We start from the raw sequence: 25,757 nt of genomic DNA on the forward strand, positions 1-25,757 counted from the left end.
CCTCACACTCCGGCTTTCACTCATCGGGGCTCTAACTCCGGCTCTCACACCGGTTCTCACACTCCGGATCTCACACTCCGGCTCTCACTAATCCGTTCTCTAACTCCGGCTCTCACTCTTCGTCTCTCCTTCTTCAGCTCTCGATCTCCGGCTCTCACAGTTCGGCTCTCACACTACGGCTCTCACACTCCAGCTCTCACACTCCGGCTCTCACTCTGCAGCTCCCACACTCCAGCTCTCGCACTCCGGCTCTCACACTCCGGCACTCACACCGTCTCTCACACTCCGGCTCGCCAACTACGGCTCTCACACCCCGGCTCTTACAGTCGGGCTCTCACACTGGAGCTCTCACACTCCGGCTCTCACACCCCAGCCCTCACACTCCGTCTCCTCATCTCCGGCTCTCACACTCCGGCTCTCACATCCCAGCCCTCACACTCCGTCTCCTCATCTCCGGCTCTCACACTCCGGCTCTCACATCCCAGCCCTCACACTCCTTCACCTCATCTCCGCCTCTCACATTCCTGCTCTCAGAATCCGGCGCTTGCACTCCTGGTCTCACATTCGGGCACTCCCTCTCAGGCACCCACTCTATGGTTCTCACACTCCGGCTCTCATACACGGTTCTCACACTCCAGCATTCACACTCCGGCTCTCACACTCCGGCTCTCATACACCGGTTCTCACACTCCGGCTTTCACACTCCGGCTCTCACACTCCGGTTCTCACACTCTAGCTTACGCACTTCGGATCCCACACTTCTGCCCCATACTTCGGCTCCCACACTTCTGCTCCCAGACTCCGGCTCTCACTCTCCGGCTCTAACATTCCGGCTCTCACACTTCAGCACTCACACTCCGGCTCTCTGACTCCAACTCTCAAACACCGGCCTTCACTCTCCGGCTCTCACAATCTGGCTCTCACACTCCAGCTCCCACACTCCGGCTCTCACACACCGGTTCTCACAGTCCAGCTCTCAAACGTCGGCTCCCACACTCTGGCTCTCACACTCCAGCTCCCACACTCCGGCTCTCACACTCCGGCTCACACTCCGCCACTCACACCGGCTCTCACACTCCGGCTCGCCAACTACGGCTCTCACACTCCGGCTGCCACACTCCGGCTCTCACAGTCGGGGTCTCACACTCGAGCTCTCTTACTCCGCCTCTCACACTCCACCTCTCACACTCCGGCTCTCACAGCCCGGCTCTCACACTCCGGCTCCCACACTGCATCTCTCGCACTCCGGCTCTCATACACCGGCTCTCACACTCCGGCTCTCATACACCGGCTCACACACTCCGGCTCTCACAATCCTGCTCTCATACTCCGGCACTCACACCGGCTGTGACACTCCGGCTCTCACACTCCGGCACTCACAGTCAAGCTATCAATCACCGGCTCACGCACTCCGGCTCCCACACTCCGGCTCTCACACACAGGCTCTCACACGCCTGCTCTCACACTCAGGCTTTCCCACTCTGTCTCTCACACTCCATCTCATTCACTCCGACTCACACACTCCAGCTCCCACACTGCGGCTCTTACACACTGGCTCTCACACTCCGCCTCTCACACTCCACCTCTCAAACTCCGGCTCTCACAGCCCGGCTCTCACACTCCGGCTCTCACACTCCGGCTCTCACAGTCCAGCTGTCACACTCCGGCTCTCACACTGCGGCACTCACACCGGCTCTCACACTCCGGCTCTCACACTCCGGCTCTCACACTCCGGCATTCACACCGGTTCTCACACTCCAGATCTTACTCTTCGGTTCTCACACTCCGGCTCTCACTCTCCGGCTCTCCTTCTTCAGCTCTCGATCTCCGGCTCTCACTTAGCGGTTTTCACAATAAGTCTCTCACGCTCCCAGTCTGTCTTATGCTCTCACCTCACACACTGTCTCACATTCCGGCTCTCACACTCTGTCTCTCACACTCTGGCTCTCACACTCTTGTCCTCACAGTCCGGCTCACACTCCGTCACACACACCGGCTCTCACACTCCGGCTCTCACACTCTGGCACTCACACCGGCTCTCACAATCCAGCTCGCCAACTACGGCTCTCCCACACCGCCTCTCACACTCCGGCTCTCACAGTCGGGCTCTCACACTCGAGCTCTCACACTCCGCCTCTCACACTCCACCTGACACACTCCTGCTCTCACACTCCGGCTTTCACATTCCGGCTCTCACACTCTGGCTCGCACACTACGGCTCTCACACTCCAGCTCCCAGACTCCGGCTGTCACCATCTGGCTGCCACACTCTGGCTCTCACATTCCGGCTCTCACACTACGGCTCTCACACTCCGGCTCTCACACTCCAGCTCTCACACTCCGGCTCTCACTCTCCAGCTCCCACACTCCAGCTCTCACACTCCTGCTCACACTCCGTCACACACACCGGCTCTCACACTCCGGCTCTCACAGTCCGGCACTCACACCGGCTCTCACACTCCGGCTCGCCAACTACGGCTCTCACACACCGTCTCTCACACTCCGCCTCTCACATTGCACCTCTCACACTCTGGCTCTCCGTGTCGCGTCTTTTCGTCCGACGTCACTTCGTCCAATGACACTTCGTCCACGTCTTTTGGTCCAACGTCTTTTTGTCCGCCCGTCTTTTGGGCCAACGTCACTTCGTCCAATTTTCCAATTACAAATTAACTCCGTATAAAACCATTTAATTGATAGAATGTAAGTACAATACAGCAAGTGAATTTAATTGCGAAAATGCATGTAATTGATAAAATGCAAGTAAAATGCAAGCTGAAAAATGCAGTTAAAAAGTTAAAAAATCTAAAAATGCAGTTAAAAAGATCTAAAAGTTTACTAAGGATGAATTCTTAGTTACAAGTTACAAGTTACAAAAAGTCTTTCACAAAAAAAATCATCCGACAAAAAAACGTAACAAGTCACAAAAAGTCTTTGACGAAAAAAATCATCGGACAAAAAGACGTTGGACCAAAAGACGGGCGGACAAAAAGACGTTGGACCAAAAGACGTGGACAAAGTGTCTTTGGACGAAATGACGTCGGACGAAAAGACATAGCACCCTGGCTCTCACAGCCCGGCTCTCACACTCCGGCTCTCACACTCCGGCTCTCACAGTCCAGCTCTCACACTCCGGCTCTCACGCTCCGGCACTCACACCGGCTCTCACACTCCGGCTCTCAAACTCCGGCACTCACACAGGTTCTCACACTCCGGATCTCACACTCCGGCTCTCACTCATCGGCGCTCTAACTCCGGCTCTCACTCTTCGGATCTCTTTCTTCAGCTCTCGATCTCCGGCTCTCACAGTTCGGCTCTCACACTACGGCTCTCACACTCCAGCTCTCACACTCCGGCTCTCACTCTGCAGCTCCCACACTCCACCTCACACACTCCGGCTCTCACAGCCCGGCTCTCTCACTCCGTCTCTCACACTCCGGCTCGCACACTACGGCTCTCACACACCGGCTCTCATACTCCGGCTCTCACACTCCAGCTCACACACTCCGGCTCTCACACTCCGGCCCTCACACTCCTGGTCTCACACTCCGGCACTCACACTCCTGCTCGCACACTCCGGCTCTCACACTCCGGCACTCACACCGGCTCTCACACTCCGGCACTCACACCGGCTCTCACACTCCGGCACTCACACCGGTTATCACACTCCGGATCTCACACGCCGGCTCTCACTCATCGGCTCTCTAACTCCGGCTCTCACTCTTGGGCTCTCCTTCTTCAGCTCTCGATCTCTGGCTCTCACAGTTCGGCTCACAGACCGGCTCTCACACTCTGGCTTTCACATTCCGGCTCTCACACTCCGGCTCCCAGACTCCGGCTGTCACCATCTGGCTGCCACACTCTGGCTCTTACATTCCGGCTCTCACACTACGGCTCTCACACTCCAGCTCTCACAATCCGGCACTCACAGTCGGGCTCTCACACTCGAGCTCTCACACTCCGCCTCTCACACTCCACCTCACACACTCCTGCTCTCACACTCCGGGTTTCACATTCCGGCTCTCACACTCTGGCTCGCACACTACGGCTCTCACACTCCAGCTCCCAGACTCCGGCTGTCAGCATCTGGCTGCCACACTCTGGCTCTCACATTCCGGCTCTCACACTACGGCTCTCACACTCCGGCTCTCACAATCCGGCTCACACTCCATCACACACACCGGCTCTCACACTCCGGCTCTCACAGTCCCGCACTCACACCGGCTCTCACACTCCGGCTCGCCAACAACGGCTCTCACACACCGGCTCTTACAGTCGGGCTCTCACACTCCGCCTCTCACATTCCACCTCTCACACTCTGGCTCTCACAGCCCGGCTCTCACACTCCGGCTCTCACACACCGGCTCTCACAGTCCAGCTCTCACACTCCGGCACTCACGCTCCGGCACTCACACCGGCTCTCACACTCCGGCTCTCAAACTCCGGCACTCACACAGGTTCTCACACTCCGGATCTCACACTCCGGCTTTCACTCATCGGCGCTCTAACTCCGGCTCTCACACCGGTTCTCACACTCCGGATCTCACACTCCGGCTCTCACTAATCCGCTCTCTAACTCCGGCTCTCACTCTTCGGCTCTCCTTCTTCAGCTCTCGATCTCCGGCTCTCACAGTTCGGCTCTCACACTACGGCTCTCACACTCCAGCTCTCACACTCCGGCTCTCACTCTGCAGCTCCCACACTCCAGCTCTCGCACTCCGGCTCTCACACTCCGGCACTCACACCGTCTCTCACACTCCGGCTCGCCAACTACGGCTCTCACACCCCGGCTCTTACAGTCGGGCTCTCACACTGGAGCTCTCACACTCCGCCTCTCACACTCCACCTCTCACACTCCGGCTCTCACAGCCCGGCTCTCACACTCCGGCTCTCACACTCCGGCTCTCACACTCCGGCACTCACACCGGCTCTCACACTCCGGCTCTCACACTCCGGCACTCACACCGGTTGTCACACTCCGGATTTCACGCGCCGCCTCTCACTCATCGGCTCTCTAACTCCGGCTCTCACTCTTGGGCTCTCCTTCTTCAGCTCTCGATCTCCGGCTCTCACAGTTCGGCTCACAGACCGGCTCTCAACCTGCGACTCTCACACTCCGGCTTTCACTGAGCGGTTTTCACAATAAGTCTCTCACGCTCCTAGTCTGTCTTATGCTCTCACCTCACACACTGTCTCACACTCCGGCCCCAACACTCAGTCTCTCACACTCCAGCACTCACACTTCAGCTCTCACACTCCGGCTCACACTCCGTCACACACACCGGCTCTCACATTCCGGCTCTCACACTCTGGCACTAACACCGGCTCTCATACTCCAGGTCGCCAACTACGGCTCTCCCACACCGGCTCTCACACTCCGGCTCTCACAGTCGGGCTCTCACACTCGAGCTCTCACACTCCGCCTCTCACACTCCGCCTCACACACTCCGGCTCTCACAGCCCGGCTCTCTCACTCCGTCTCTCACACTCCGGCTCGCACATTACGGCTCTCACACACCGGCTCTCATACTCCGGCTCTCACACTCCAGCTCACACACTCCGGCTATCACACTCCGGCCCTCACACTCCTGGTCTCACACTCCGGCCCTCACACTCCTGCTCTCACACTCCGGCACTCACACCGGCTCTCACACTCCGGCTCTCACACTCCGGCACTCACACCGGTTGTCACACTCCGGATTTCACGCGCCGCCTCTCACTCATCGGCTCTCTAACTCCGGCTCTCACTCTTGGGCTCTCCTTCTTCAGCTCTCGATCTCCGGCTCTCACAGTTCGGCTCACAGACCGGCTCTCAACCTGCGACTCTCACACTCCGGCTTTCACTGAGCGGTTTTCACAATAAGTCTCTCACGCTCCTAGTCTGTCTTATACTCTCACCTCACACACTGTCTCACACTCAGGCCCCAACACTCAGTCTCTCACACTCCAGCACTCACACTTCAGCTCTCACACTCCGGCTCACACTCCGTCACACACACCGGATCTCACATTCCGGCTCTCACACTCTGGCACTAACACCAGCTCTCACACTCCAGGTCGCCAACTACGGCTCTCCCACACCGGCTCTCACACTCCGGCTCTCACAGTCGGGCTCTCACACTCGAGCTCTCACACTCCGCCTCTCACACTCCACCTCACACACTCCGGCTCTCACAGCCCGGCTCTCTCACTCCATCTCTCACACTCCGGCTCGCACACTACGGCTCTCACACACCGGCTCTCATACTCCGGCTCTCACACTCCAGCTCACACACTCCGGCTCTCACACTCCGGCTCTCAAACTCCGGCACTCACACAGGTTATCACACTCCGGATCTCACACTCCGGCTTTCACTCATCGGGGCTCTAACTCCGGCTCTCACACCGGTTCTCACACTCCGGATCTCACACTCCGGCTCTCACTAATCCGTTCTCTAACTCCGGCTCTCACTCTTCGTCTCTCCTTCTTCAGCTCTCGATCTCCGGCTCTCACAGTTCGGCTCTCACACTACGGCTCTCACACTCCAGCTCTCACACTCCGGCTCTCACTCTGCAGCTCCCACACTCCAGCTCTCGCACTCCGGCTCTCACACTCCGGCACTCACACCGTCTCTCACACTCCGGCTCGCCAACTACGGCTCTCACACCCCGGCTCTTACAGTCGGGCTCTCACACTGGAGCTCTCACACTCCGCCTCTCACACTCCACCTCTCACACTCCGGCTCTCACAGCCCGGCTCTCACACTCCGGCTCTCACACTCCGGCTCTCACACTCCGGCACTCACACCGGCTCTCACACTCCGGCTCTCACACTCCGGCACTCACACCGGTTGTCACACTCCGGATTTCACGCGCCGCCTCTCACTCATCGGCTCTCTAACTCCGGCTCTCACTCTTGGGCTCTCCTTCTTCAGCTCTCGATCTCCGGCTCTCACAGTTCGGCTCACAGACCGGCTCTCAACCTGCGACTCTCACACTCCGGCTTTCACTGAGCGGTTTTCACAATAAGTCTCTCACGCTCCTAGTCTGTCTTATGCTCTCACCTCACACACTGTCTCACACTCCGGCCCAACACTCAGTCTCTCACACTCCAGCACTCACACTTCAGCTCTCACACTCCGGCTCACACTCCGTCACACACACCGGCTCTCACATTCCGGCTCTCACACTCTGGCACTAACACCGGCTCTCACACTCCAGGTCGCCAACTACGGCTCTCCCACACCGGCTCTCACACTCCGGCTCTCACAGTCGGGCTCTCACACTCGAGCTCTCACACTCCGCCTCTCACACTCCGCCTCACACACTCCGGCTCTCACAGCCCGGCTCTCTCACTCCGTCTCTCACACTCCGGCTCGCACATTACGGCTCTCACACACCGGCTCTCATACTCCGGCTCTCACACTCCAGCTCACACACTCCGGCTATCACACTCCGGCCCTCACACTCCTGGTCTCACACTCCGGCCCTCACACTCCTGCTCTCACACTCCGGCTCTCACACTCCGGCACTCACACCGGCTCTCACACTCCGGCACTCACACCGGTTCTCACACTCCGGATCTCACACGCCGGCTCTCACTCATCGGCTCTCTAACTCCGGCTCTCACTCTTGGGCTCTCCTTCTTCAGCTGTCGATGTCTGGCTCTCACAGTTCGGCTCACAGACCGGCTCTCACACTCTGGCTTTCACATTCCGGCTCTCACACTCTGGCTCGCACACTACGGCTCTCACACACCGGCTCCCAGACTCCGGCTGTCACCATCTGGCTGCCACACTCTGGCTCTCACATTCCGGCTCTCACACTACGGCTCTCACACTCCAGCTCTCACACTCCGGAACTCACAGTCGGGCTCTCACACTCGAGCTCACACACTCCGCCTCTCACACTCCACCTCACACACACCGGCTCTCACACTCCGGCTCTCACAGTCCCGCACTCACACTGGCTCTCACACTCCGGCTCGCCAACTACGGCTCTCACACACCGGCTCTTACAGTCGGGCTCTCACACTCGAGCTCTCACACTCCGCCTCTCACATTCCACCTCTCACACTCTGGCTCTCACAGCCCGGCTCTCACACTCCGGCTCTCACACTCCGGCTCTCACAGTCCATCTCTCACACTCCGGCTCTCACGCTCCGGCACTCACACCGGCTCTCACACTCCGGCTCTCAAACTCCGGCACTCACACAGGTTCTCACACTCCGGATCTCACACTCCGGCTCTCACTCATCGGAGCTCTAACTCCGGCTCTCACTCTTCGGCTCTCCTTCTTCAGCTCTCGATCTCCGGCTCTCACAGTTCGGCTCTCACACTACGGCTCTCACACTCCAGCTCTCACACTCCGGCTCTCACTCTGCAGCTCCCACACTCCAGCTCTCACACTCCGGCTCTCACACTCCGGCACTCACACCGTCTCTCACACTCCGGCTCGCCAACTACGGCTCTCACACACCGGCTCTCACACCCCGGCTCTTACAGTCGGGCTCTCACACTGGAGCTTTCACACTCTGCCTCTCACACTCCACCTCTCACACTCCGGCTCTCACAGCCCGGCTCTCACACTCCGGCTCTCACACTCCGGATCTCACAGTCCAGCTCTCACACTCCGGCTCTCACACTCCGGCACTCACACCGGCTCTCACACTCCGGCTCTCACAGTCCAGCTCTCACACTCCGGCTCTCACACTCCGGCACTCACACCGGCTCTCACACTCCGGCTCTCACACTCCGGCACTCACACCGGTTGTCACACACCGGCTCTCACACTCCGGCACTCACACCGGCTCTCACACTCCGGCTCTCACACTCCGGCACTCACACCGGTTGTCACACTCCGGATTTCACGCGCCGGCTCTCACTCATCCGCTCTCTAACTCCGGCTCTCACTCTTGGGCTCTCCTTCTTCAGCTCTCGATCTCCGGCTCTCACAGTTCGGCTCACAGACCGGCTCTCAACCTGCGACTCTCACACTCCGGCTTTCACTGAGCGGTTTTCACAATAAGTCTCTCACGCTCCTAGTCTGTCTTATGCTCTCACCTCACACACTGTCTCACACTCAGGCCCCAACACTCAGTCTCTCACACTCCAGCACTCACACTTCAGCTCTCACACTCCGGCTCACACTCCGTCACACACACCGGATCTCACATTCCGGCTCTCACACTCTGGCACTAACACCGGCTCTCACACTCCAGGTCGCCAACTACGGCTCTCCCACACCGGCTCTCACACTCCGGCTCTCACAGTCGGGCTCTCACACTCGAGCTCTCACACTCCGCCTCTCACACTCCACCTCACACACTCCGGCTCTCACAGCCCGGCTCTCTCACTCCATCTCTCACACTCCGGCTCGCACACTACGGCTCTCACACACCGGCTCTCATACTCCGGCTCTCACACTCCAGCTCACACACTCCGGCTCTCACACTCCGGCTCTCAAACTCCGGCACTCACACAGGTTGTCACACTCCGGATCTCACACTCCGGCTTTCACTCATCGGGGCTCTAACTCCGGCTCTCACACCGGTTCTCACACTCCGGATCTCACACTCCGGCTCTCACTAATCCGCTCTCTAACTCCGGCTCTCACTCTTCGGCTCTCCTTCTTCAGCTCTCGATCTCCGGCTCTCACAGTTCGGCTCTCACACTACGGCTCTCACACTCCAGCTCTCACACTCCGGCTCTCACTCTGCAGCTCCCACACTCCAGCTCTCGCACTCCGGCTCTCACACTCCGGCACTCACACCGTCTCTCACACTCCGGCTCGCCAACTACGGCTCTCACACCCCGGCTCTCACAGTCGGGCTCTCACACTCGAGCTCTCACACTCCGCCTCTCACACTCCACCTCTCACACTCCGGCTCTCACAGCCCGGCTCTCACACTCCGGCTCTCACACTCCGGCTCTCACACTCCGGCACTCACACCGGCTCTCACACTCCGGCTCTCACACTCCGGCACTCACACCGGTTGTCACACTCCGGATTTCACGCGCCGCCTCTCACTCATCGGCTCTCTAACTCCGGCTCTCACTCTTGGGCTCTCCTTCTTCAGCTCTCGATCTCCGGCTCTCACAGTTCGGCTCACAGACCGGCTCTCAACCTGCGACTCTCACACTCCGGCTTTCACTGAGCGGTTTTCACAATAAGTCTCTCACGCTCCTAGTCTGTTTTATGCTCTCACCTCACACACTGTCTCACACTCCGGCCCCAACACTCAGTCTCTCACACTCCAGCACTCACACTTCAGCTCTCACACTCCGGCTCACACTCCGTCACACACACCGGCTCTCACATTCCGGCTCTCACACTCTGGCACTAACACCGGCTCTCACACTCCAGGTCGCCAACTACGGCTCTCCCACACCGGCTCTCACACTCCGGCTCTCACAGTCGGGCTCTCACACTCGAGCTCTCACACTCCGCCTCTCACACTCCGCCTCACACACTCCGGCTCTCACAGCCCGGCTCTCTCACTCCGTCTCTCACACTCCGGCTCGCACATTACGGCTCTCACACACCGGCTCTCATACTCCGGCTCTCACACTCCAGCTCACACACTCCGGCTATCACACTCCGGCCCTCACACTCCTGGTCTCACACTCCGGCCCTCACACTCCTGCTCTCACACTCCGGCTCTCACACTCCGGCACTCACACCGGCTCTCACACTCCGGCACTCACACCGGTTCTCACACTCCGGATCTCACACGCCGGCTCTCACTCATCGGCTCTCTAACTCCGGCTCTCACTCTTGGGCTCTCCTTCTTCAGCTGTCGATGTCTGGCTCTCACAGTTCGGCTCACAGACCGGCTCTCACACTCTGGCTTTCACATTCCGGCTCTCACACTCTGGCTCGCACACTACGGCTCTCACACACCGGCTCCCAGACTCCGGCTGTCACCATCTGGCTGCCACACTCTGGCTCTCACATTCCGGCTCTCACACTACGGCTCTCACACTCCAGCTCTCACACTCCGGAACTCACAGTCGGGCTCTCACACTCGAGCTCACACACTCCGCCTCTCACACTCCACCTCACACACACCGGCTCTCACACTCCGGCTCTCACAGTCCCGCACTCACACTGGCTCTCACACTCCAGCTCGCCAACTACGGCTCTCACACACCGGCTCTTACAGTCGGGCTCTCACACTCGAGCTCTCACACTCCGCCTCTCACATTCCACCTCTCACACTCTGGCTCTCACAGCCCGGCTCTCACACTCCGGCTCTCACACTCCGGCTCTCACAGTCCATCTCTCACACTCCGGCTCTCACGCTCCGGCACTCACACCGGCTCTCACACTCCGGCTCTCAAACTCCGGCACTCAGACAGGTTCTCACACTCCGGATCTCACACTCCGGCTCTCACTCATCGGAGCTCTAACTCCGGCTCTCACTCTTCGGCTCTCCTTCTTCAGCTCTCGATCTCCGGCTCTCACACTTCGGCTCTCACACTCCGGCTCTCACACTCCAGCTCTCACACTCCGGCTCTCACTCTGCAGCTCCCACACTCCAGCTCTCACACTCCGGCTCTCACACTCCGGCACTCACACCGTCTCTCACACTCCGGCTCGCCAACTACGGCTCTCACACACCGGCTCTCACACCCCGGCTCTTACAGTCGGGCTCTCACACTGGAGCTTTCACACTCTGCCTCTCACACTCCACCTCTCACACTCCGGCTCTCACAGCCCGGCTCTCACACTCCGGCTCTCACACTCCGGCACTCACACCGGCTCTCACACTCCGGCTCTCACAGTCCAGCTCTCACACTCCGGCTCTCACACTCCGGCACTCACACCGGCTCTCACACTCCGGCTCTCACACTCCGGCACTCACACCGGTTGTCACACACCGGCTCTCACTCTCCGGCACTCACACCGGCTCTCACACTCCGGCTCTCACACTCCGGCACTCACACCGGTTGTCACACTCCGGATTTCACGCGCCGGCTCTCACTCATCCGCTCTCTAACTCCGGCTCTCACTCTTGGGCTCTCCTTCTTCAGCTCTCGATCTCCGGCTCTCACAGTTCGGCTCTCAGACCGGCTCTCAACCTGCGACTCTCACACTCCGGCTCTCACACTCCGGTTTTCACTGAGCGGTTTTCACAATAAGTCTCACGCTCCTAGTCTGTGTTATGCTCTCACCTCACACACTGTCTCACACTCCGACTCTAACACTCAGTCTCTCACACTCCAGCTCTCACACTCCGGCTCACACTCCGTCACACACACCGGCTCTCACATTCCGGCTCTCACACTCTGGCACTAACACCGGCTCTCACATTCCGGCTCTCACACTCCGGCTCGCACACTACGGCTCTCACACACCGGCTCTCATACTCCGGCTCTCACACTCCAGCTCACACACTCCGGCTCTCACACTCCGGCCCTCACACTCCTGGTCTCACACTCCGGCCCTCACACTCCTGCTCTCACACTCCGGTTCTCACACTCCGGCACTCACACCGGCTCTCACACTCCGGCACTCACACCGGCTCTCACACTCCGGCACTCACACCGGTTCTCACACTCCGGATCACACGCCGGCTCTCACTCATCGGCTCTCTAACTCCGGCTCTCACTCTTGGGCTCTCCTTCTTCAGCTCTCGATCTCTGGCTCTCACAGTTCGGCTCACAGACCGGCTCTCACACTCTGGCTTTCACATTCCGGCTCTCACACTCTGGCTCGCACACTACGGCTCTCACACTCCGGCTCCCAGACTCCGGCTGTCACCATCTGGCTGCCACACTCTGGCTCTCACATTCCGGCTCTCACACTACGGCTCTCACACTCCAGCTCTCACACTCCGGCACTCACACTCCGGCTCTCGCGATGGGGCCGTCACACTCCGGTCCTCAAACGTATTCTGACACACGCTCTCATACTGCAGCACTCACACACTCACACATGCCATCGAACAGTCTCACACAGCATCTTTCACACAGACTGTAACCCTTCAGCTCTCACACTCTGGCTCTCCCACACTGCTGCATACGCTGTCACAAATGCTCTCAAACGCCAGGTCATGCTCCGTCTCTAACAAGCTCTCACGTTCCGGCTCTCCTCGACACTCTGACCCTCCGGTTCTCATACCTTTTTCAAACTCTGTCTCATATTTACTCCCATTCTCTGTCAATCTTACATTTTCACCCACTCTCACTCTCTTTCCCGCTATCCCAATCCGCAATCTCTCAGTCTCTCCCTCTCTCACAATCTCTTCCTATTTCACACTACCGCCCTCTCACCAACACTCTCTCACACTCACTTCCTCTCTCACACTCCCTGCAATTCTACCATTCCGTCCCCCTCTCACTCTCCCTCTCTCACACCCTCTCCCTTCATTACAGCCACTTTTCTAACACAATCTGTCACCCTTCCTTTCTCACGCTGCCTTCCCCTCTCCCCTTTCTCCTTCGTTCACTCTCACACTCTCTCTCTACAACCCTCACACTCGCTAACTCGCACACACTTCCTCCCTATCCCACAACCATTCATCCACACCCTCTCTTTCGCACAGTCTCCATCTCTCATCCGCCCTCTCTCAAACTCCCCCACTCTCTCACACTGCCTTTCAGTGACGCACAGCCTCTCACACTGCAGCCCTTTCTCACACTCCCTTCCCCTCTCACCTCCCTATTTCACATACCTCTGCCTATCCCTCCCTGTCCCGTGCTCTCTCCCTCTCTCACGCTGTCTGCCTTCCTCACATTCTTAATCTCTCACACGCTCTCCTCTCACCTTCACCTCTCGCTCTGTCTCTCTCTCTCTTTCTGTCTGTCTCTGTCTCTATCTACCGCTCTCTCCCTCCCTCATTCTCACGCTCTCTCTCTCCTTCCACATCTCAACTCGTTTCTCTCCCACCTTCAGCTTGTGTGTAAGGTGAAGGGCCAGTATTACATAGAGACAGTGTCTTCGTTTTCAGATAAATTTGTTGTTTTGCAGCTCTATAAGGTCATGTATTTGTAATTTCTGCAGGGTCCGAATTGCCTGAGATGTTTCAATGTTCCAAAGTGAATTTTTAGTTTTAGGAGGTTAATCATCTTTAGGATTGGAGGATCGCACGGTGGTTAGTACTGCTGCCTCACTGCGCCAAGCAGTCGGTTTCGAAATATCCCCGGGTCACTGTCCGTGTGGAGTGTGCACATTCTCCACGTGTCTGCCTGCGTCTCACCCGACCTGCAACCCAAAGATGCAGGGAAGATGGATTGGCCACGCTAAATTGCCAAGCTAGTTTGTACATAAATATTTCGGGCTGGAACCCAAGGGGCAGCAGGGTAGCATGGTGGTTAGCATAAATGCTTCACAGCTCCAGGGTCCCAGGTTCGATTCCCGGCTGGGTCACTGTCTGTGTGGAGTCTGCACGTCCTCCCCCTGTGTGCGTGGGTTTCCTCCGGGTGCTCCGGTTTCCTCCCACAGTCCAAAGATGTGCGGGTTAGGTGGATTGGCCATGCTAAATTGCCCGTAGTGTCCTAATAAAGGTAAGGTTAAGGGGGGGGGGGTTGTTGGGTTACAGGTATAGGGTGGATACGTGGGTTTGAGTAGGGTGATCATGGCTTGGCACAACATTGAGGGCCGAAGGGCCTGTTCTGTGCTGTACTGTTCTATGTTCTATGTTCTAACCAGGCAGAAAAAACTGATTGCGCACAGTTAAACAGGCAGTGGACCTAGCAAAAGAAACACATGAGCAATTGTAACTGAATCACTGAATGTTTACAGCGAAAGAGGGTGCCACACCCCAGAATGCAACGGAACTACCTAGCTAAACACACTGACAATTGGAACTGAATCACTGAATGGTCACAGTTTCAGAGACAGCTACACCCCAGAATGCAATGGTAACCAGAGAAACACACTGAAAATTGGAAGCGAACAACTGAATGGTAACATTCGATTGACGGTAACACTGAAACTACCTCAGATCTACAGATGATTCTGATGATGATTGAGTGGACAGCATCCTTTTTGTCATGGCTAGTTGAACAATGTGCCGAACACATCTCAATGTTTGAAAAGTGGCCGCTTCCTCAAAAGAAAAATAAATCAAGCCAATGTCGTAATCTGTTTGTTCATATCTTACAAAAATATGTTTATCGATGCTGCAACTTCAATATTCCTGAGGTGATTCCACAGGGTATAAATTAAAGGCTCTGGGAATATATAGCCTCACAGTTTAAGACAGAGAAACTGCCAGTAGTACAAAGAGACGCATTACTTCCCACTGAATATGCCTCTTCCAATTCGAATTGCTGAGAAAATATTCTATCCATCCCTTGCCGTTGTTGGTGTTCCTGGTAAGTGACTATCATAATTGAAGTCGTTCAGGTCTGTGTGTGAGCAGCTCTCTGATTTTAAACTTTGAGTGAAAATGTGTAATGCTGATCTCGTGTTCACTATTATATAGACACGTGACAAAAGATAATTTAATTAAGTCAAATGCCTTTCAACATGTCTATCGCTTTAACGTCTTTCATCAACTGACAAGCAACCTCTGTTTGTAACTCAAGGGGTCTCTGACCAATGAAGTAACTACATTTAGTGGAATCTTGCATAATGTTTGATTGTATTTTAGTGAAGGCAATCTCCCTGATGGAAGATGTAGTGTGAGTAAGAATAAATCACACTCATTCTGGAACACTAACTGCAGTGGAATATATGACAGCAGTGAACAAGTATTACTGGAAATATCTGATAGAGTAGAATTGCAGTAAATATGGGTCTGTTACTGGTGTGGAAAATGTGATCCAATTATCCCTCTATTACTGAGACTATCTGTCCGTGTCGAATTGTATTGTGTGTGGGTCAGGAACTGGACTGAAATAAGTCGGTTCTGTTTTGAATAATGTATTGTTTTATTGGTGAGTTGTCGCTCCATTCGATGGAGCTGTCTCGCCCTGTGTTTTCCCTTTTGAATAGATTGGAAACATGAAAAGTTTTGTTGTGTTTGGAAGCTGTCTGATATTTATTGTGTGCAGTGACATGTTTCGATATAGGTTTTCTTTTGAACTTCTCCAAACATAAACAGATACTGCCTACACACTGAGATTGATAAACACGGCAATAGTGCAGTATGCTAATAGGTTTTGTGATATCGGTTCTCATTTTTATGAATCCTGAAATGATCTCCAATGTTTGTTCAATTTTTATGGTGTTTTTAAGCTGTGTTGTTACTTCAAACGATATATGAATCTGTTCAGCCAGTCCCAGAAACCCCTCCATTCCATTGAGACACTTATTTTCCAAGGAGTCATTGGGTTCTTAGTGTTCTGATCAAAATGTAGCATCTGGCACTGAGCTGTCGGGAATTTAGGTTCCATTGACATACCTACTCTACAAGTTTATAATTGATGATTAATGTCTATTGAGTTGTATTCTTCCTCTGTATTCACTGACACTCAATTTAGTTTTGTCTGTAAATTCTGCAATTTTCGTTCTGCTTCCCGATTCCAGATTGTTGATGTAAATGGTGAAGGAGAGTGATCCCAGAATTTATCCTTGTGGATCACCACTTCCCACCTTCCAGCAATTAGGCTAAATCCCTTTAACTCCTATCCCATGATTTCTGTGTCTGTATCCACCTTGCTGTCCATTTGCTGCTGTGTCCCTTGACTTCACTGGCTCTGATATTACTCATGAATCTGGTGTGTCGGAACTTACTAAGATTTTTTAGAAACCGAACTGTATCATGATAATACAATCAATAATTCCTGATAGTTTTTTTTAAATAACTCATGCAAATATGACAGGAATTATGTTGATTTTGGAATATATGCTCACTATTTATCATAGGCTGTGTTACCACATTTTTTCCACATAATTCTAATTTTTTTTTCTACTATTGACGTTGTGACTGGGAGATTGTCTTCGGGAATTGGTTTTTTTCTGTTATAATGTCAGGAGTAATAGAAACAGACTGCTGCATTTCAATTCATTGGTAATATTATGATGATTATGAGTGAATAGATAATAGTCTGTGCTGTTTATCAATGTCAATGTTATGCATATTTGTGGTTTAAGTCCATCCGCCCCCAACAATCTGCCGCCACCCGGACCCCAGTCTCTGATCCTAACTGCTCTTGATCTTTTCATTGAGATCTATTAGTGCGACATCGATTGCCTCAATTGTTCTTCTCCTCTCACGCACTCTATCCTGTCTTACACTGAACTTGCTCCACTCCTCTAATATCCAGTCCGGACCTGGTAATCCCAGCAGATCAAAAGCGTGGTTCGGTTATGTCTGGTGTACTGACTGAACTCTTCTCCAAAGAGGCTGATCTTCAACTCTCGGGCACATCCTGCTTCCTCCTCCTGGACCAGGACCGCACCACCAAACATCATGATATTGTTTCCAGAATTTACGCTGATCTCATAGACTCTGGAAATCCTTTCTCCACAGCCACGGACATGACAGTCCCGTAACCACACACATCCTTCATCAACCTTCCGCTTCTACCTCCTTCCCAAAATCCAGCCTGAACAATCATATTTCATCCCACCTTGATGACTTTCCCTCTCCCCTGTACTTGCAACCACATTCCTGTTTCCTGTGATGCGTACGTTGCATAAACAAGGTCAATTTCATTGCCCAAACGGCCCAAACATTACTATGGATGCCCAATCCCTCTAAACCTCTGTTCCCATACTGGGGAGTCTGGCGGTTCTAAGCCTCTTTCTTTATCGGGGGACCGGACAATTCACGCCACCACCATCTTCCTCCTCATTCCGGAACTTGTTCTTTCACTAAATAATTTTTCCTTCAACTTGTTGCACTCACTTGAGTGCTACAGTGAAAGTTTGGTGACTGAGGGAGTGCTGAACGGGTTGCATTTGAGTGCCACAGTGAGAGTTTGGTGACTGAGGGAGTTAGGTGAGGAGGGAGTAAGGTGCTCCTTACATTTCATTGCCTATATTTATCAAAGAGCGTGAAGGGAGCCAGGAGCTGACTGGAAGCAGAGTCGGAGGGCGGAGGTCCAGTTGGTCCAAGGGGCAGCTAATTCTGTAAAGTAAGAGAGTATGGAGGCTAGGGCAATTGCATGCACCTCCTGTAGGATGTGGGTGGTGAGTGATACCACTGGTGTCCCCGCTGACTATACCTGCGGGAAGTGCACCCGACTCCAGCTCCTCAGAGACCGTGTTAGGGAACTGGAGCTGGATCTGGATGAACTTCGGATCATCCGGGAGGCAGAGGGGGTTATCGAGAAGAGTTACAGGGAGGTAGCCACGCCCAAGGTACTGAACAAGAGTAGCTGGGTTACAGTCAGAGAAATGAAAACTAACAGGCAGACAGTGCAGGGATCCCTCGTGGCCCTTCCCCTTCAAAACCAGTATACCGTTTTGGATGCTGTTGGGGTGGGATGACCTACCGGGGAAGGCCCTAGCGGCCAGGTCTCTGGCACTGAGTCTGGCCCTGGGGCTCAGAAGGGAAGGGGGGAGCACAGAAAAGCAATAGTAATAGGAGAGTCAATGGTTAGAGCAATAGTTAGGAGATTCTGTGGTCGTGAGCGAGACTCCCGGAAGGTATGTTGCCTCCCGGGTGCCAGGGCCAGGGATGTCTCGGATCGTGTCTTCAGGATCCTGAAGGGGGAGGGTGAGCAGCCAGAAGTCGTGGTGCACATTGGTACCAACGACGTAGGTAGAACAAGGGGTGTGGAGGTAATAAACCCGTTTAGGGAGTTAAGCTGGAAGTTAAAGGCCAGGACAGACAGAGTTGCCATCTCTGGTTTGTTGCCGGTGCCACGTGATAGTGATGCAAGGAATAGGGAGAGAGTGCAGTTGACCACGTGGCTGCAGGAATGGTGTAGGCGGGAGGGCTTCAGGTCTTTGGATAATTGGATTGAATTCTGGGGAAGGTGGGACCTGTACAAGCAGGACGGGTTGCATCTGAACCAGAGGGGCACCAATATCCTGGGGGGGGGAGATTTTCTAGTATTTTCTGGAGGTTTAAACTAATTTGGCAGGGGAATGGGAACCGGATTTATAGTCCAGCAACTAAAGAAGCCGATATTCAGGACGCAAAAGCACGTAGTGATAAAGTGGGGAAGGAAACATTGACAAAGGAGAGTACTTGCAGGCAAGGCGATGGGTTGAAGTGTGTATACTTCAATGCAAGAATCATCAGGAATAAGGTGGGTGAAATTAAGGCATGGATAGGTACTTGGGACTACGATGTGGTGGCCATCACGGAAACTTGGATAGAAGAGAGGCAGAAATGGTTGTTGGAGGTCCCTGGTTATAGATGTTTCAACAAGATTAAGGAGGATGGTAAAAGAGGTGAGGGGGGGGGGGTGGCATTGTTAATTAGAGATAGTACTGTATAACAGCTGCAGAATGGCAGTTCGAGGGGGATCTGCCTATTGAGGAAATATGGGTTGAAGTCAGAAATAGGAAAGGAGAAGTCACCTTCTTGGGAGTTTTCTATAGGCCCCCCAATAGCAGCAGAGATGTGGAGGAACAGATTGGGAAACAGATTTTGGAAAGGTGCAGAAGTCACAGGGTAGTAGCAATGGGTGACTTCAACTTCCCAAACATTGAGTGGAAACTCTTTAGATCAAATAGTTTGGATGGGGTAGTGTTTGTGCAGTGTGTCCAGGAAGCTTTTTTTTTAGGTAGTTTTTGGCTTTATAAACAGTTACAGACATCATCAGAAAGGAAGCCAAAAAAGCAAAAATGTGCAAACATCCACGTACTCTCAATACTTCCATCGTAACATATTGCACAAGCCCGCTCCCCTCCCACCGGTACTACCCGCCATATTTTCCCTCCTACTCTACTCTACCCCCCACCCCCCTCCCCCCACACCCCTGCTGACGCTCACTCTCCCGCAAAGAAGTCAATAAATGGTTGCCACCTCCGGGTGAACCCCTGCACAGATCCCCTCAAGGCGAACTTAATTTTTTCCATCCCCAGGAAACTCGACATGTCCGCAACCCACCACTCCGTCTTCGGGGGCTTTGAGTCCCTCCACGCCAATAATATTCTTCGCCGGGCTATCAGGGAAGCAAAGGCCAGCACATCGGCCTTTTTCTCCCCCTGGACCCCCGGGTCTTCCGAAATCCCAAAAATTGCTACCCCTGGACTCATCACCACCCTTGTTTTTAGCACCTGGGACATGACCCCCGCAAATCCCTCCCAGTACCCCCTCAGCTCAGGGCATGCCCAAAACATGTGAACATGGTTGGTTGGTCCTCCCGCGCTCCTAGCACATTTGTCCTCTATCCCGAAAACTTTGCTCATCCGAGCCACCGTCATTTGGGCCCTGTGAACGACCTTAAATTGGATCAGCCCGAGCTTAGCACATGTCGCGGTCAAGCTTACCCTACTCAGGGCCTCTGCCCACAGCCCATCCTCCATTTCCCCGCCTATCTCCTCCTCCCATTTAAGTTTCAGTTCCTCTGTCTGGGATCCTTCCTCCCTCATGAGCACCTTATATATACCCGAGACTCTGCCCTCCCCTTCTTCCCTCCTAGAGACTATTCTGCGAGGATCCCCATTGGCGGGAGGCGCGGGAAAGATGGGACCTGTCTACGAACAAAGTCCCGCAACTGTAAGTATCTAAAATCATTTCCCCTTACCAACCCAAATTTCTCCTCCAATCTCCTCAAACTCGCGAAGCTCCCTTCCAGGAACATATCACCCACCCTTCCCGCCCCTGCTCGCCGCCATAATTCGGAACCCCTCATCCATACTGCCGGGGGCAAACCGATGGTTGTCGCAGATTGGCGCACAGACAGCCGCCCCCATCTCCCCCAAATGCCTCCTCCACTGGCCCCATATCCGCAGGGTCGCCACCACTACCGGGCTGGTGGTGTACTTGGCCGGCGGCAGCGGTAGAGGAGCCGTGACCAGGGCTTCCAAACTGGAGCCCCTGCACGAAGCCGCCTCCACACGCTCCCAAATAGACCCCGTACCCACCATCCACTTCCTTACCAGACTCCGCAAAGCCAGCCCTCCCTCGCTGCGGTTCCTCTCCAACATCGCCTTCTTCACCCGCGGAGACTTTCCCGCCCAGACAAAGCTCATGATCAGCCCGTTAACTCTTTTGAAGAAGGACTGTGGGATAAAGATCGGGAGGCACTGAAAAATAAACAAAAATCGAGGGAGGATTGTCATCTTTACAGTCTGCACCCTCCCTGCCAGCGACAGCGGGAGTGCATCCCATCTCCGAAACTCTCCCTTCATTTGCTCCACCACCCTGGCCAAATTTAACTTATGCAGCCTGCCCCAGTCTCGTGCCACCTGGATTCCCAAATACCGGAAATTTTCCTCAACTAGCCTAAACGGTAGCCCTCTCAATCTGTTCTCCTGGCCCCTTGCCTGGACCACAAACATTTCACTCTTGACCGTATTTAATTTGTATCCTGAGAACTGGCCGAATTCCCTCAGTATTCCCAGTATAGTTCCCATCCCGGCCACTGGGTCCGACACGTACAGGAGCAGGTCGTCTGCATAAAGAGAAACCCTGTGTTCAACCCCGCCCCTCACCATCCCCTTCCATCCCTCTGCGGCTCTCAGTGCAATAGCCAGCGGCTCTATGGTCAGCGCAAACAGCAGCGGGGAGAGCGGGCAGCCCTGTCTGGTCCCTCGGTACAACCTAAAGTACTCCGACACTTCTCTGTTTGTACTGACGCTGGCCCTCGGGGCCTGGTATAATAATTTGATCCAATCCACAAATCCCTCCCCGAACCCAAACCGTCCGAGCACCTCCCATAGATAGTCCCACTCCACCCGGTCAAAGGCCTTCTCGGCGTCCATTGCCACCACTACCTCCACCTCTCTACCCGCCGGGGGCATCATTATCACATTGAGCAATCTCCTCAGATTGGCCGCCAGCTGCCTACCTTTCACGAACCCCGTTTGATCCTACCCAATCACTTCCGGTACACAGTCCTCCATTCTACCCGCCAGTACCTTTGCCAGGAGCTTGGCGTCTACATTAATCAGGGAGATTGGCCTGTAGGACCCGCACACCTCCGGGTCTTTACCCCGCTTCAATATCAGTGATATGGTGGCTTGTGACATTGTCGGCGGCAGGGTCCCTCTGTCCCTTGCCTCATTGAAAACCCTCGCCAAGACCGGGCCCACCAGCTCCGAGAACTTCCTATAAAACTCTACTGGGTATCCATCTGGCCCCGGGGACTTCCCCGACTGCATGGCCTTTAGGCCCCCCAATACCTCCTCTACTCTAATCGGGTCCCCCAACTCTTCCACTCGCCCCCCCCCCCCACCCAACTGTTGGGAATGTTAACCCGTCCAGAAACCTTTTGATCCCCTCCAGTTTTTCCGGCGGCTCCGAAGTATACAGCTTACGATAGAAGTCCCGGAATACCCTATTCAATTCTGCCGGATCCTCCACTTTGCGCCCCCCCTCGACCCTCACTCTACCTATTTCCCTGGCCGCCTCCCTCCTCCTGAGTTGCTGCACTAACAGTCTGCTAGCCTTTTCCCCATACTCGTACACCACTCCCCTCGCCTTCCTAAGCTGTTCCACGGCCCTGCTCGTGGATAGTGCCCCCAGTTCCGCCTGTAGCCTCTGCCTCTCCCTGAGTAAAACCTCCCCCGGGGACTCCGCGTGCTCTTCATCTATCCGACCCATTTCCCTGACCAATCTATCCATCTCTGCCCGGTCTGCCTTGGCTCTGTGGGCCCCAATTGAAATCAGCGCCCCCCACACTACTGCCTTTAGCGCCTCCCACACGGTCGCCGCTGAGACCTCCCCAGTGTCATTCACCTGCAGATCATTTTTTATACATTTCCGAAGTCACTCGCAGATCCCCTCCTCCGACAGCAGTCCCACATCTAGCCTCCATTGCGGGCGTTGATAGCTCGCTCCCCCGAACATCAGGTCCACCCAATGCGGGGCATGGTCTGAAATGGTAATTGCTGAGTATTCCGTGTTCTTTGCCTCCCCCATACAGTCCCTGCTTAGTACAAAAAAATCTATCCTGGAATATACTTTATGGACGTGCGAGTAAAACGAGTAGCCCCTTCCTGTTGGCTGTCCCTCTCTCCAGGGGTCCACTGCCCCCATTTGCTCCATAAACCCTTTCAGTTCCCTTGCCATTGCTGAGAGTCTACCCGTTCTGGGACACGACCGATCCAAAGTCGGGCCAAGGACCATGTTAAAGTCCCCTCCCATTATTAGCCTGCGAGAATCCAAGTCCGGGATCTTCCCCAGCACTCTTTTAATGAAGTCCACGTCATCCCAGTTCGGGGCACATATTTTCACCAGCACCACTCTTCTCCCCTCCAGTCTGCCCCGTACCATCAGGTATCTGCCCCCCCCTGTCTGCGGATATGCCCTCTGCCTCAAATTGCACGCGCTTATTGATCATGATTGCCACCCCTCTGGACTTCGAGTCCAAGTTCGAGTGGAAGACCTGGCTAATCCAGCCCTTCCTTAGCCTGGTCTGGTCTGACACGTTCAGATGTGTCTCCTGCAACATAATTACGTCCGCCCTCAGGGCCCGCAAGTGCGCGAACACCCGCGCCCTCTTAACCGGCCCATTCAGTCCCTTGACGTTCCAGGTGATCAGCCTGGTCGGGGGGCACATCCCAACCCCCCCCCCACCCCGCCGGTCAGCCATAGCCTTTCTCGGGCCGGCCCCTGACCCGTGCGTCGCGCCATTCCTGGCCCGCCCTTTGGCTGCCTCCACCCTCGACCTCCTTTCCAGGGCAGAACAACCCCCCCCCCGCCCCTAAACCCATCCCCCGATACCCCCACCCCTGCCATCTACTGGCTGTAACTCCCCCCCCCCCATCTGACTTCCTTGACTAGCCAATCTGCTAGCCCGGTGACTCAACACTCCGGCGCCTTCCTGTCCCATTCCCCTTGTTTCCCCGTCCTCCTCCCCACCCACTGGGGCAAGCCGGCTCCAGTGTCTTCCGCGAGCTGCAGAAAAAGCACAAACCAGCACAAACAGGAAGAAAAAAAAGAAAAAACCACAGAAAAAAGAGAAAAAGCATATAAATGTCCATGAACAAAGGAAAAAGTCTCAAATGTTCCACTTGGCCCCCTTGGCCCAGCAAACCGTTGAGCAGCAGTCCAGGCACATTCGGCGTTCCTTCCCACAGAAATCCTCGGGCCCTAACTCGCGTCCTTGGGGCCTCCTTTCGGGACCAGCCCCAGGTCCCTCACAAAATCCATCGCTTCTTCGGGTTCGGAGAAGTAGTGGTGTTGACCCTGGTGCGTGACCCATAGCCGAGCTGGGAACAGCAGACCAAACTTCACGTGCTTCTTGAACAGCACCTCCTTGACATTCTTAAGGGCAGCATGGTAGCATGGTGTTTAGCATCAATGCTTCACAGCTCCAGGGTCCCAGGTTCGATTCCCGGCTGGGTCACTGTCTGTGTGGAGTCTGCACGTCCTCCCCGTGTGTGCGTGGGTTTCCTCCGGGTGCTCCGGTTTCCTCCCACAGTCCAAAGATGTGTGGGTTAGGTGGATTGGCCATGCTAAATTGCCAGTAGTGTCATAGTAAGGTTAAGGGGGGGAGTTGTTGGGTTACGGGTATAGGGTGGATACGTGGATTTGAGTAGGGTGAGCATTGCTCGGCACAACATTGAGGGCCGAAGGGCCTGTACTGTTCTATGTTCTATGTTAAAGGCTGCTCGCCGCCGAGCCACCTCTTGGGTTAGGTCCTGATAAATGTGGAGAACACTGTTGTTCCACGTGCTGCTCCTGGTGCTCTTTGCCCACTGCAGCACCCGCTCCTTGTCCACGAACCTGTGGAACCTAATCACCATCGGGCGGGGGGGTCCGCCCAGCCGCCCCTGCCTTGCCTGCACTCTGTGTGCCCCCTCCAGCTCCAGCGGTCGCGTAAAGGCTTCGGCCCCCATCAGCTGCTTCAGCAGGTCTGCTACAAACGCTGCAGCATCAGCTCCCTCCAACCCCTCCGGGAGGCCGACCATCCTCAGATTGTTCCTGCGGACTCTATTCTCCAGCTCCTCCACTCTGTCCAGCAGTCTTCTCTTCCGCTCTTTCAGGCCGTCCACTTCTAGCGCTGCAACCGTTTGCGCATCCGCCTGATCCTCCACCGCCTCTCCCAGCTCCTTAACTTTAACATCCTGGGCGTCCAGCCTCTGGTTCAGCTGATCCACCGCTTTCTGGATTGGGTCCAAGCTGTCCCGCTTCAGCGCTTCAAAACTGGACTTTATTACCTGGAGCATGTTATCCAGCGCCAGCTGGATTGCTGAGTCCGGGGTCCGTGTGTCCGCCATCTTAGGTCCCAGGTAATTTTCTTCAGGTCCTTGTCTCTGTCCCTTTTTCTCCTTCTTCTTCTGCCTTCTGGAATCCCGCTGTTCCATGTGCCGCAGCCCGCTCCTCAGCGCCTTCGCTGCCGCTTTCCTTCGCCCAGCTCGTTAAATTTTACCTCCTGGGCATCTGAAGTGGGTCCAATCTGTCCCTCCTCAGCAACTCCAAACTTTTTTTCTTTGTCCTGGAGGAAGGAAGGTCCGTGGGTCCGCCATCTTACCCTTCAGGTCAGCTTCCTCCTTGCGTCCGTCTTTCTCTCTCTCTTTCTTCCTCACCTGCTGGCCTCCCACACTTCCATCTGCTGCAGCCCGCTCTCCTCTTCTTTTCCGGCAGCCTTTCTGCCGCCCCCGTGGTCCCGCTATCGCGGGGAATCAGCTGTTCAGCCCGGCCGGAGTGAGAGCCCGCCGAATGTGCGGCTGACTCGAACATCGCCGCCACCGCCCAGGAAACCTTTCTAACACAGTATGTAGATTGTCCGACCAGATGGTAGGCCATATTGGATTTG

Source organism: Scyliorhinus canicula, chromosome 31 (genome assembly GCF_902713615.1).
Source record: "Scyliorhinus canicula chromosome 31, sScyCan1.1, whole genome shotgun sequence".
NCBI classification, from domain to species: domain Eukaryota; kingdom Metazoa; phylum Chordata; class Chondrichthyes; order Carcharhiniformes; family Scyliorhinidae; genus Scyliorhinus; species Scyliorhinus canicula.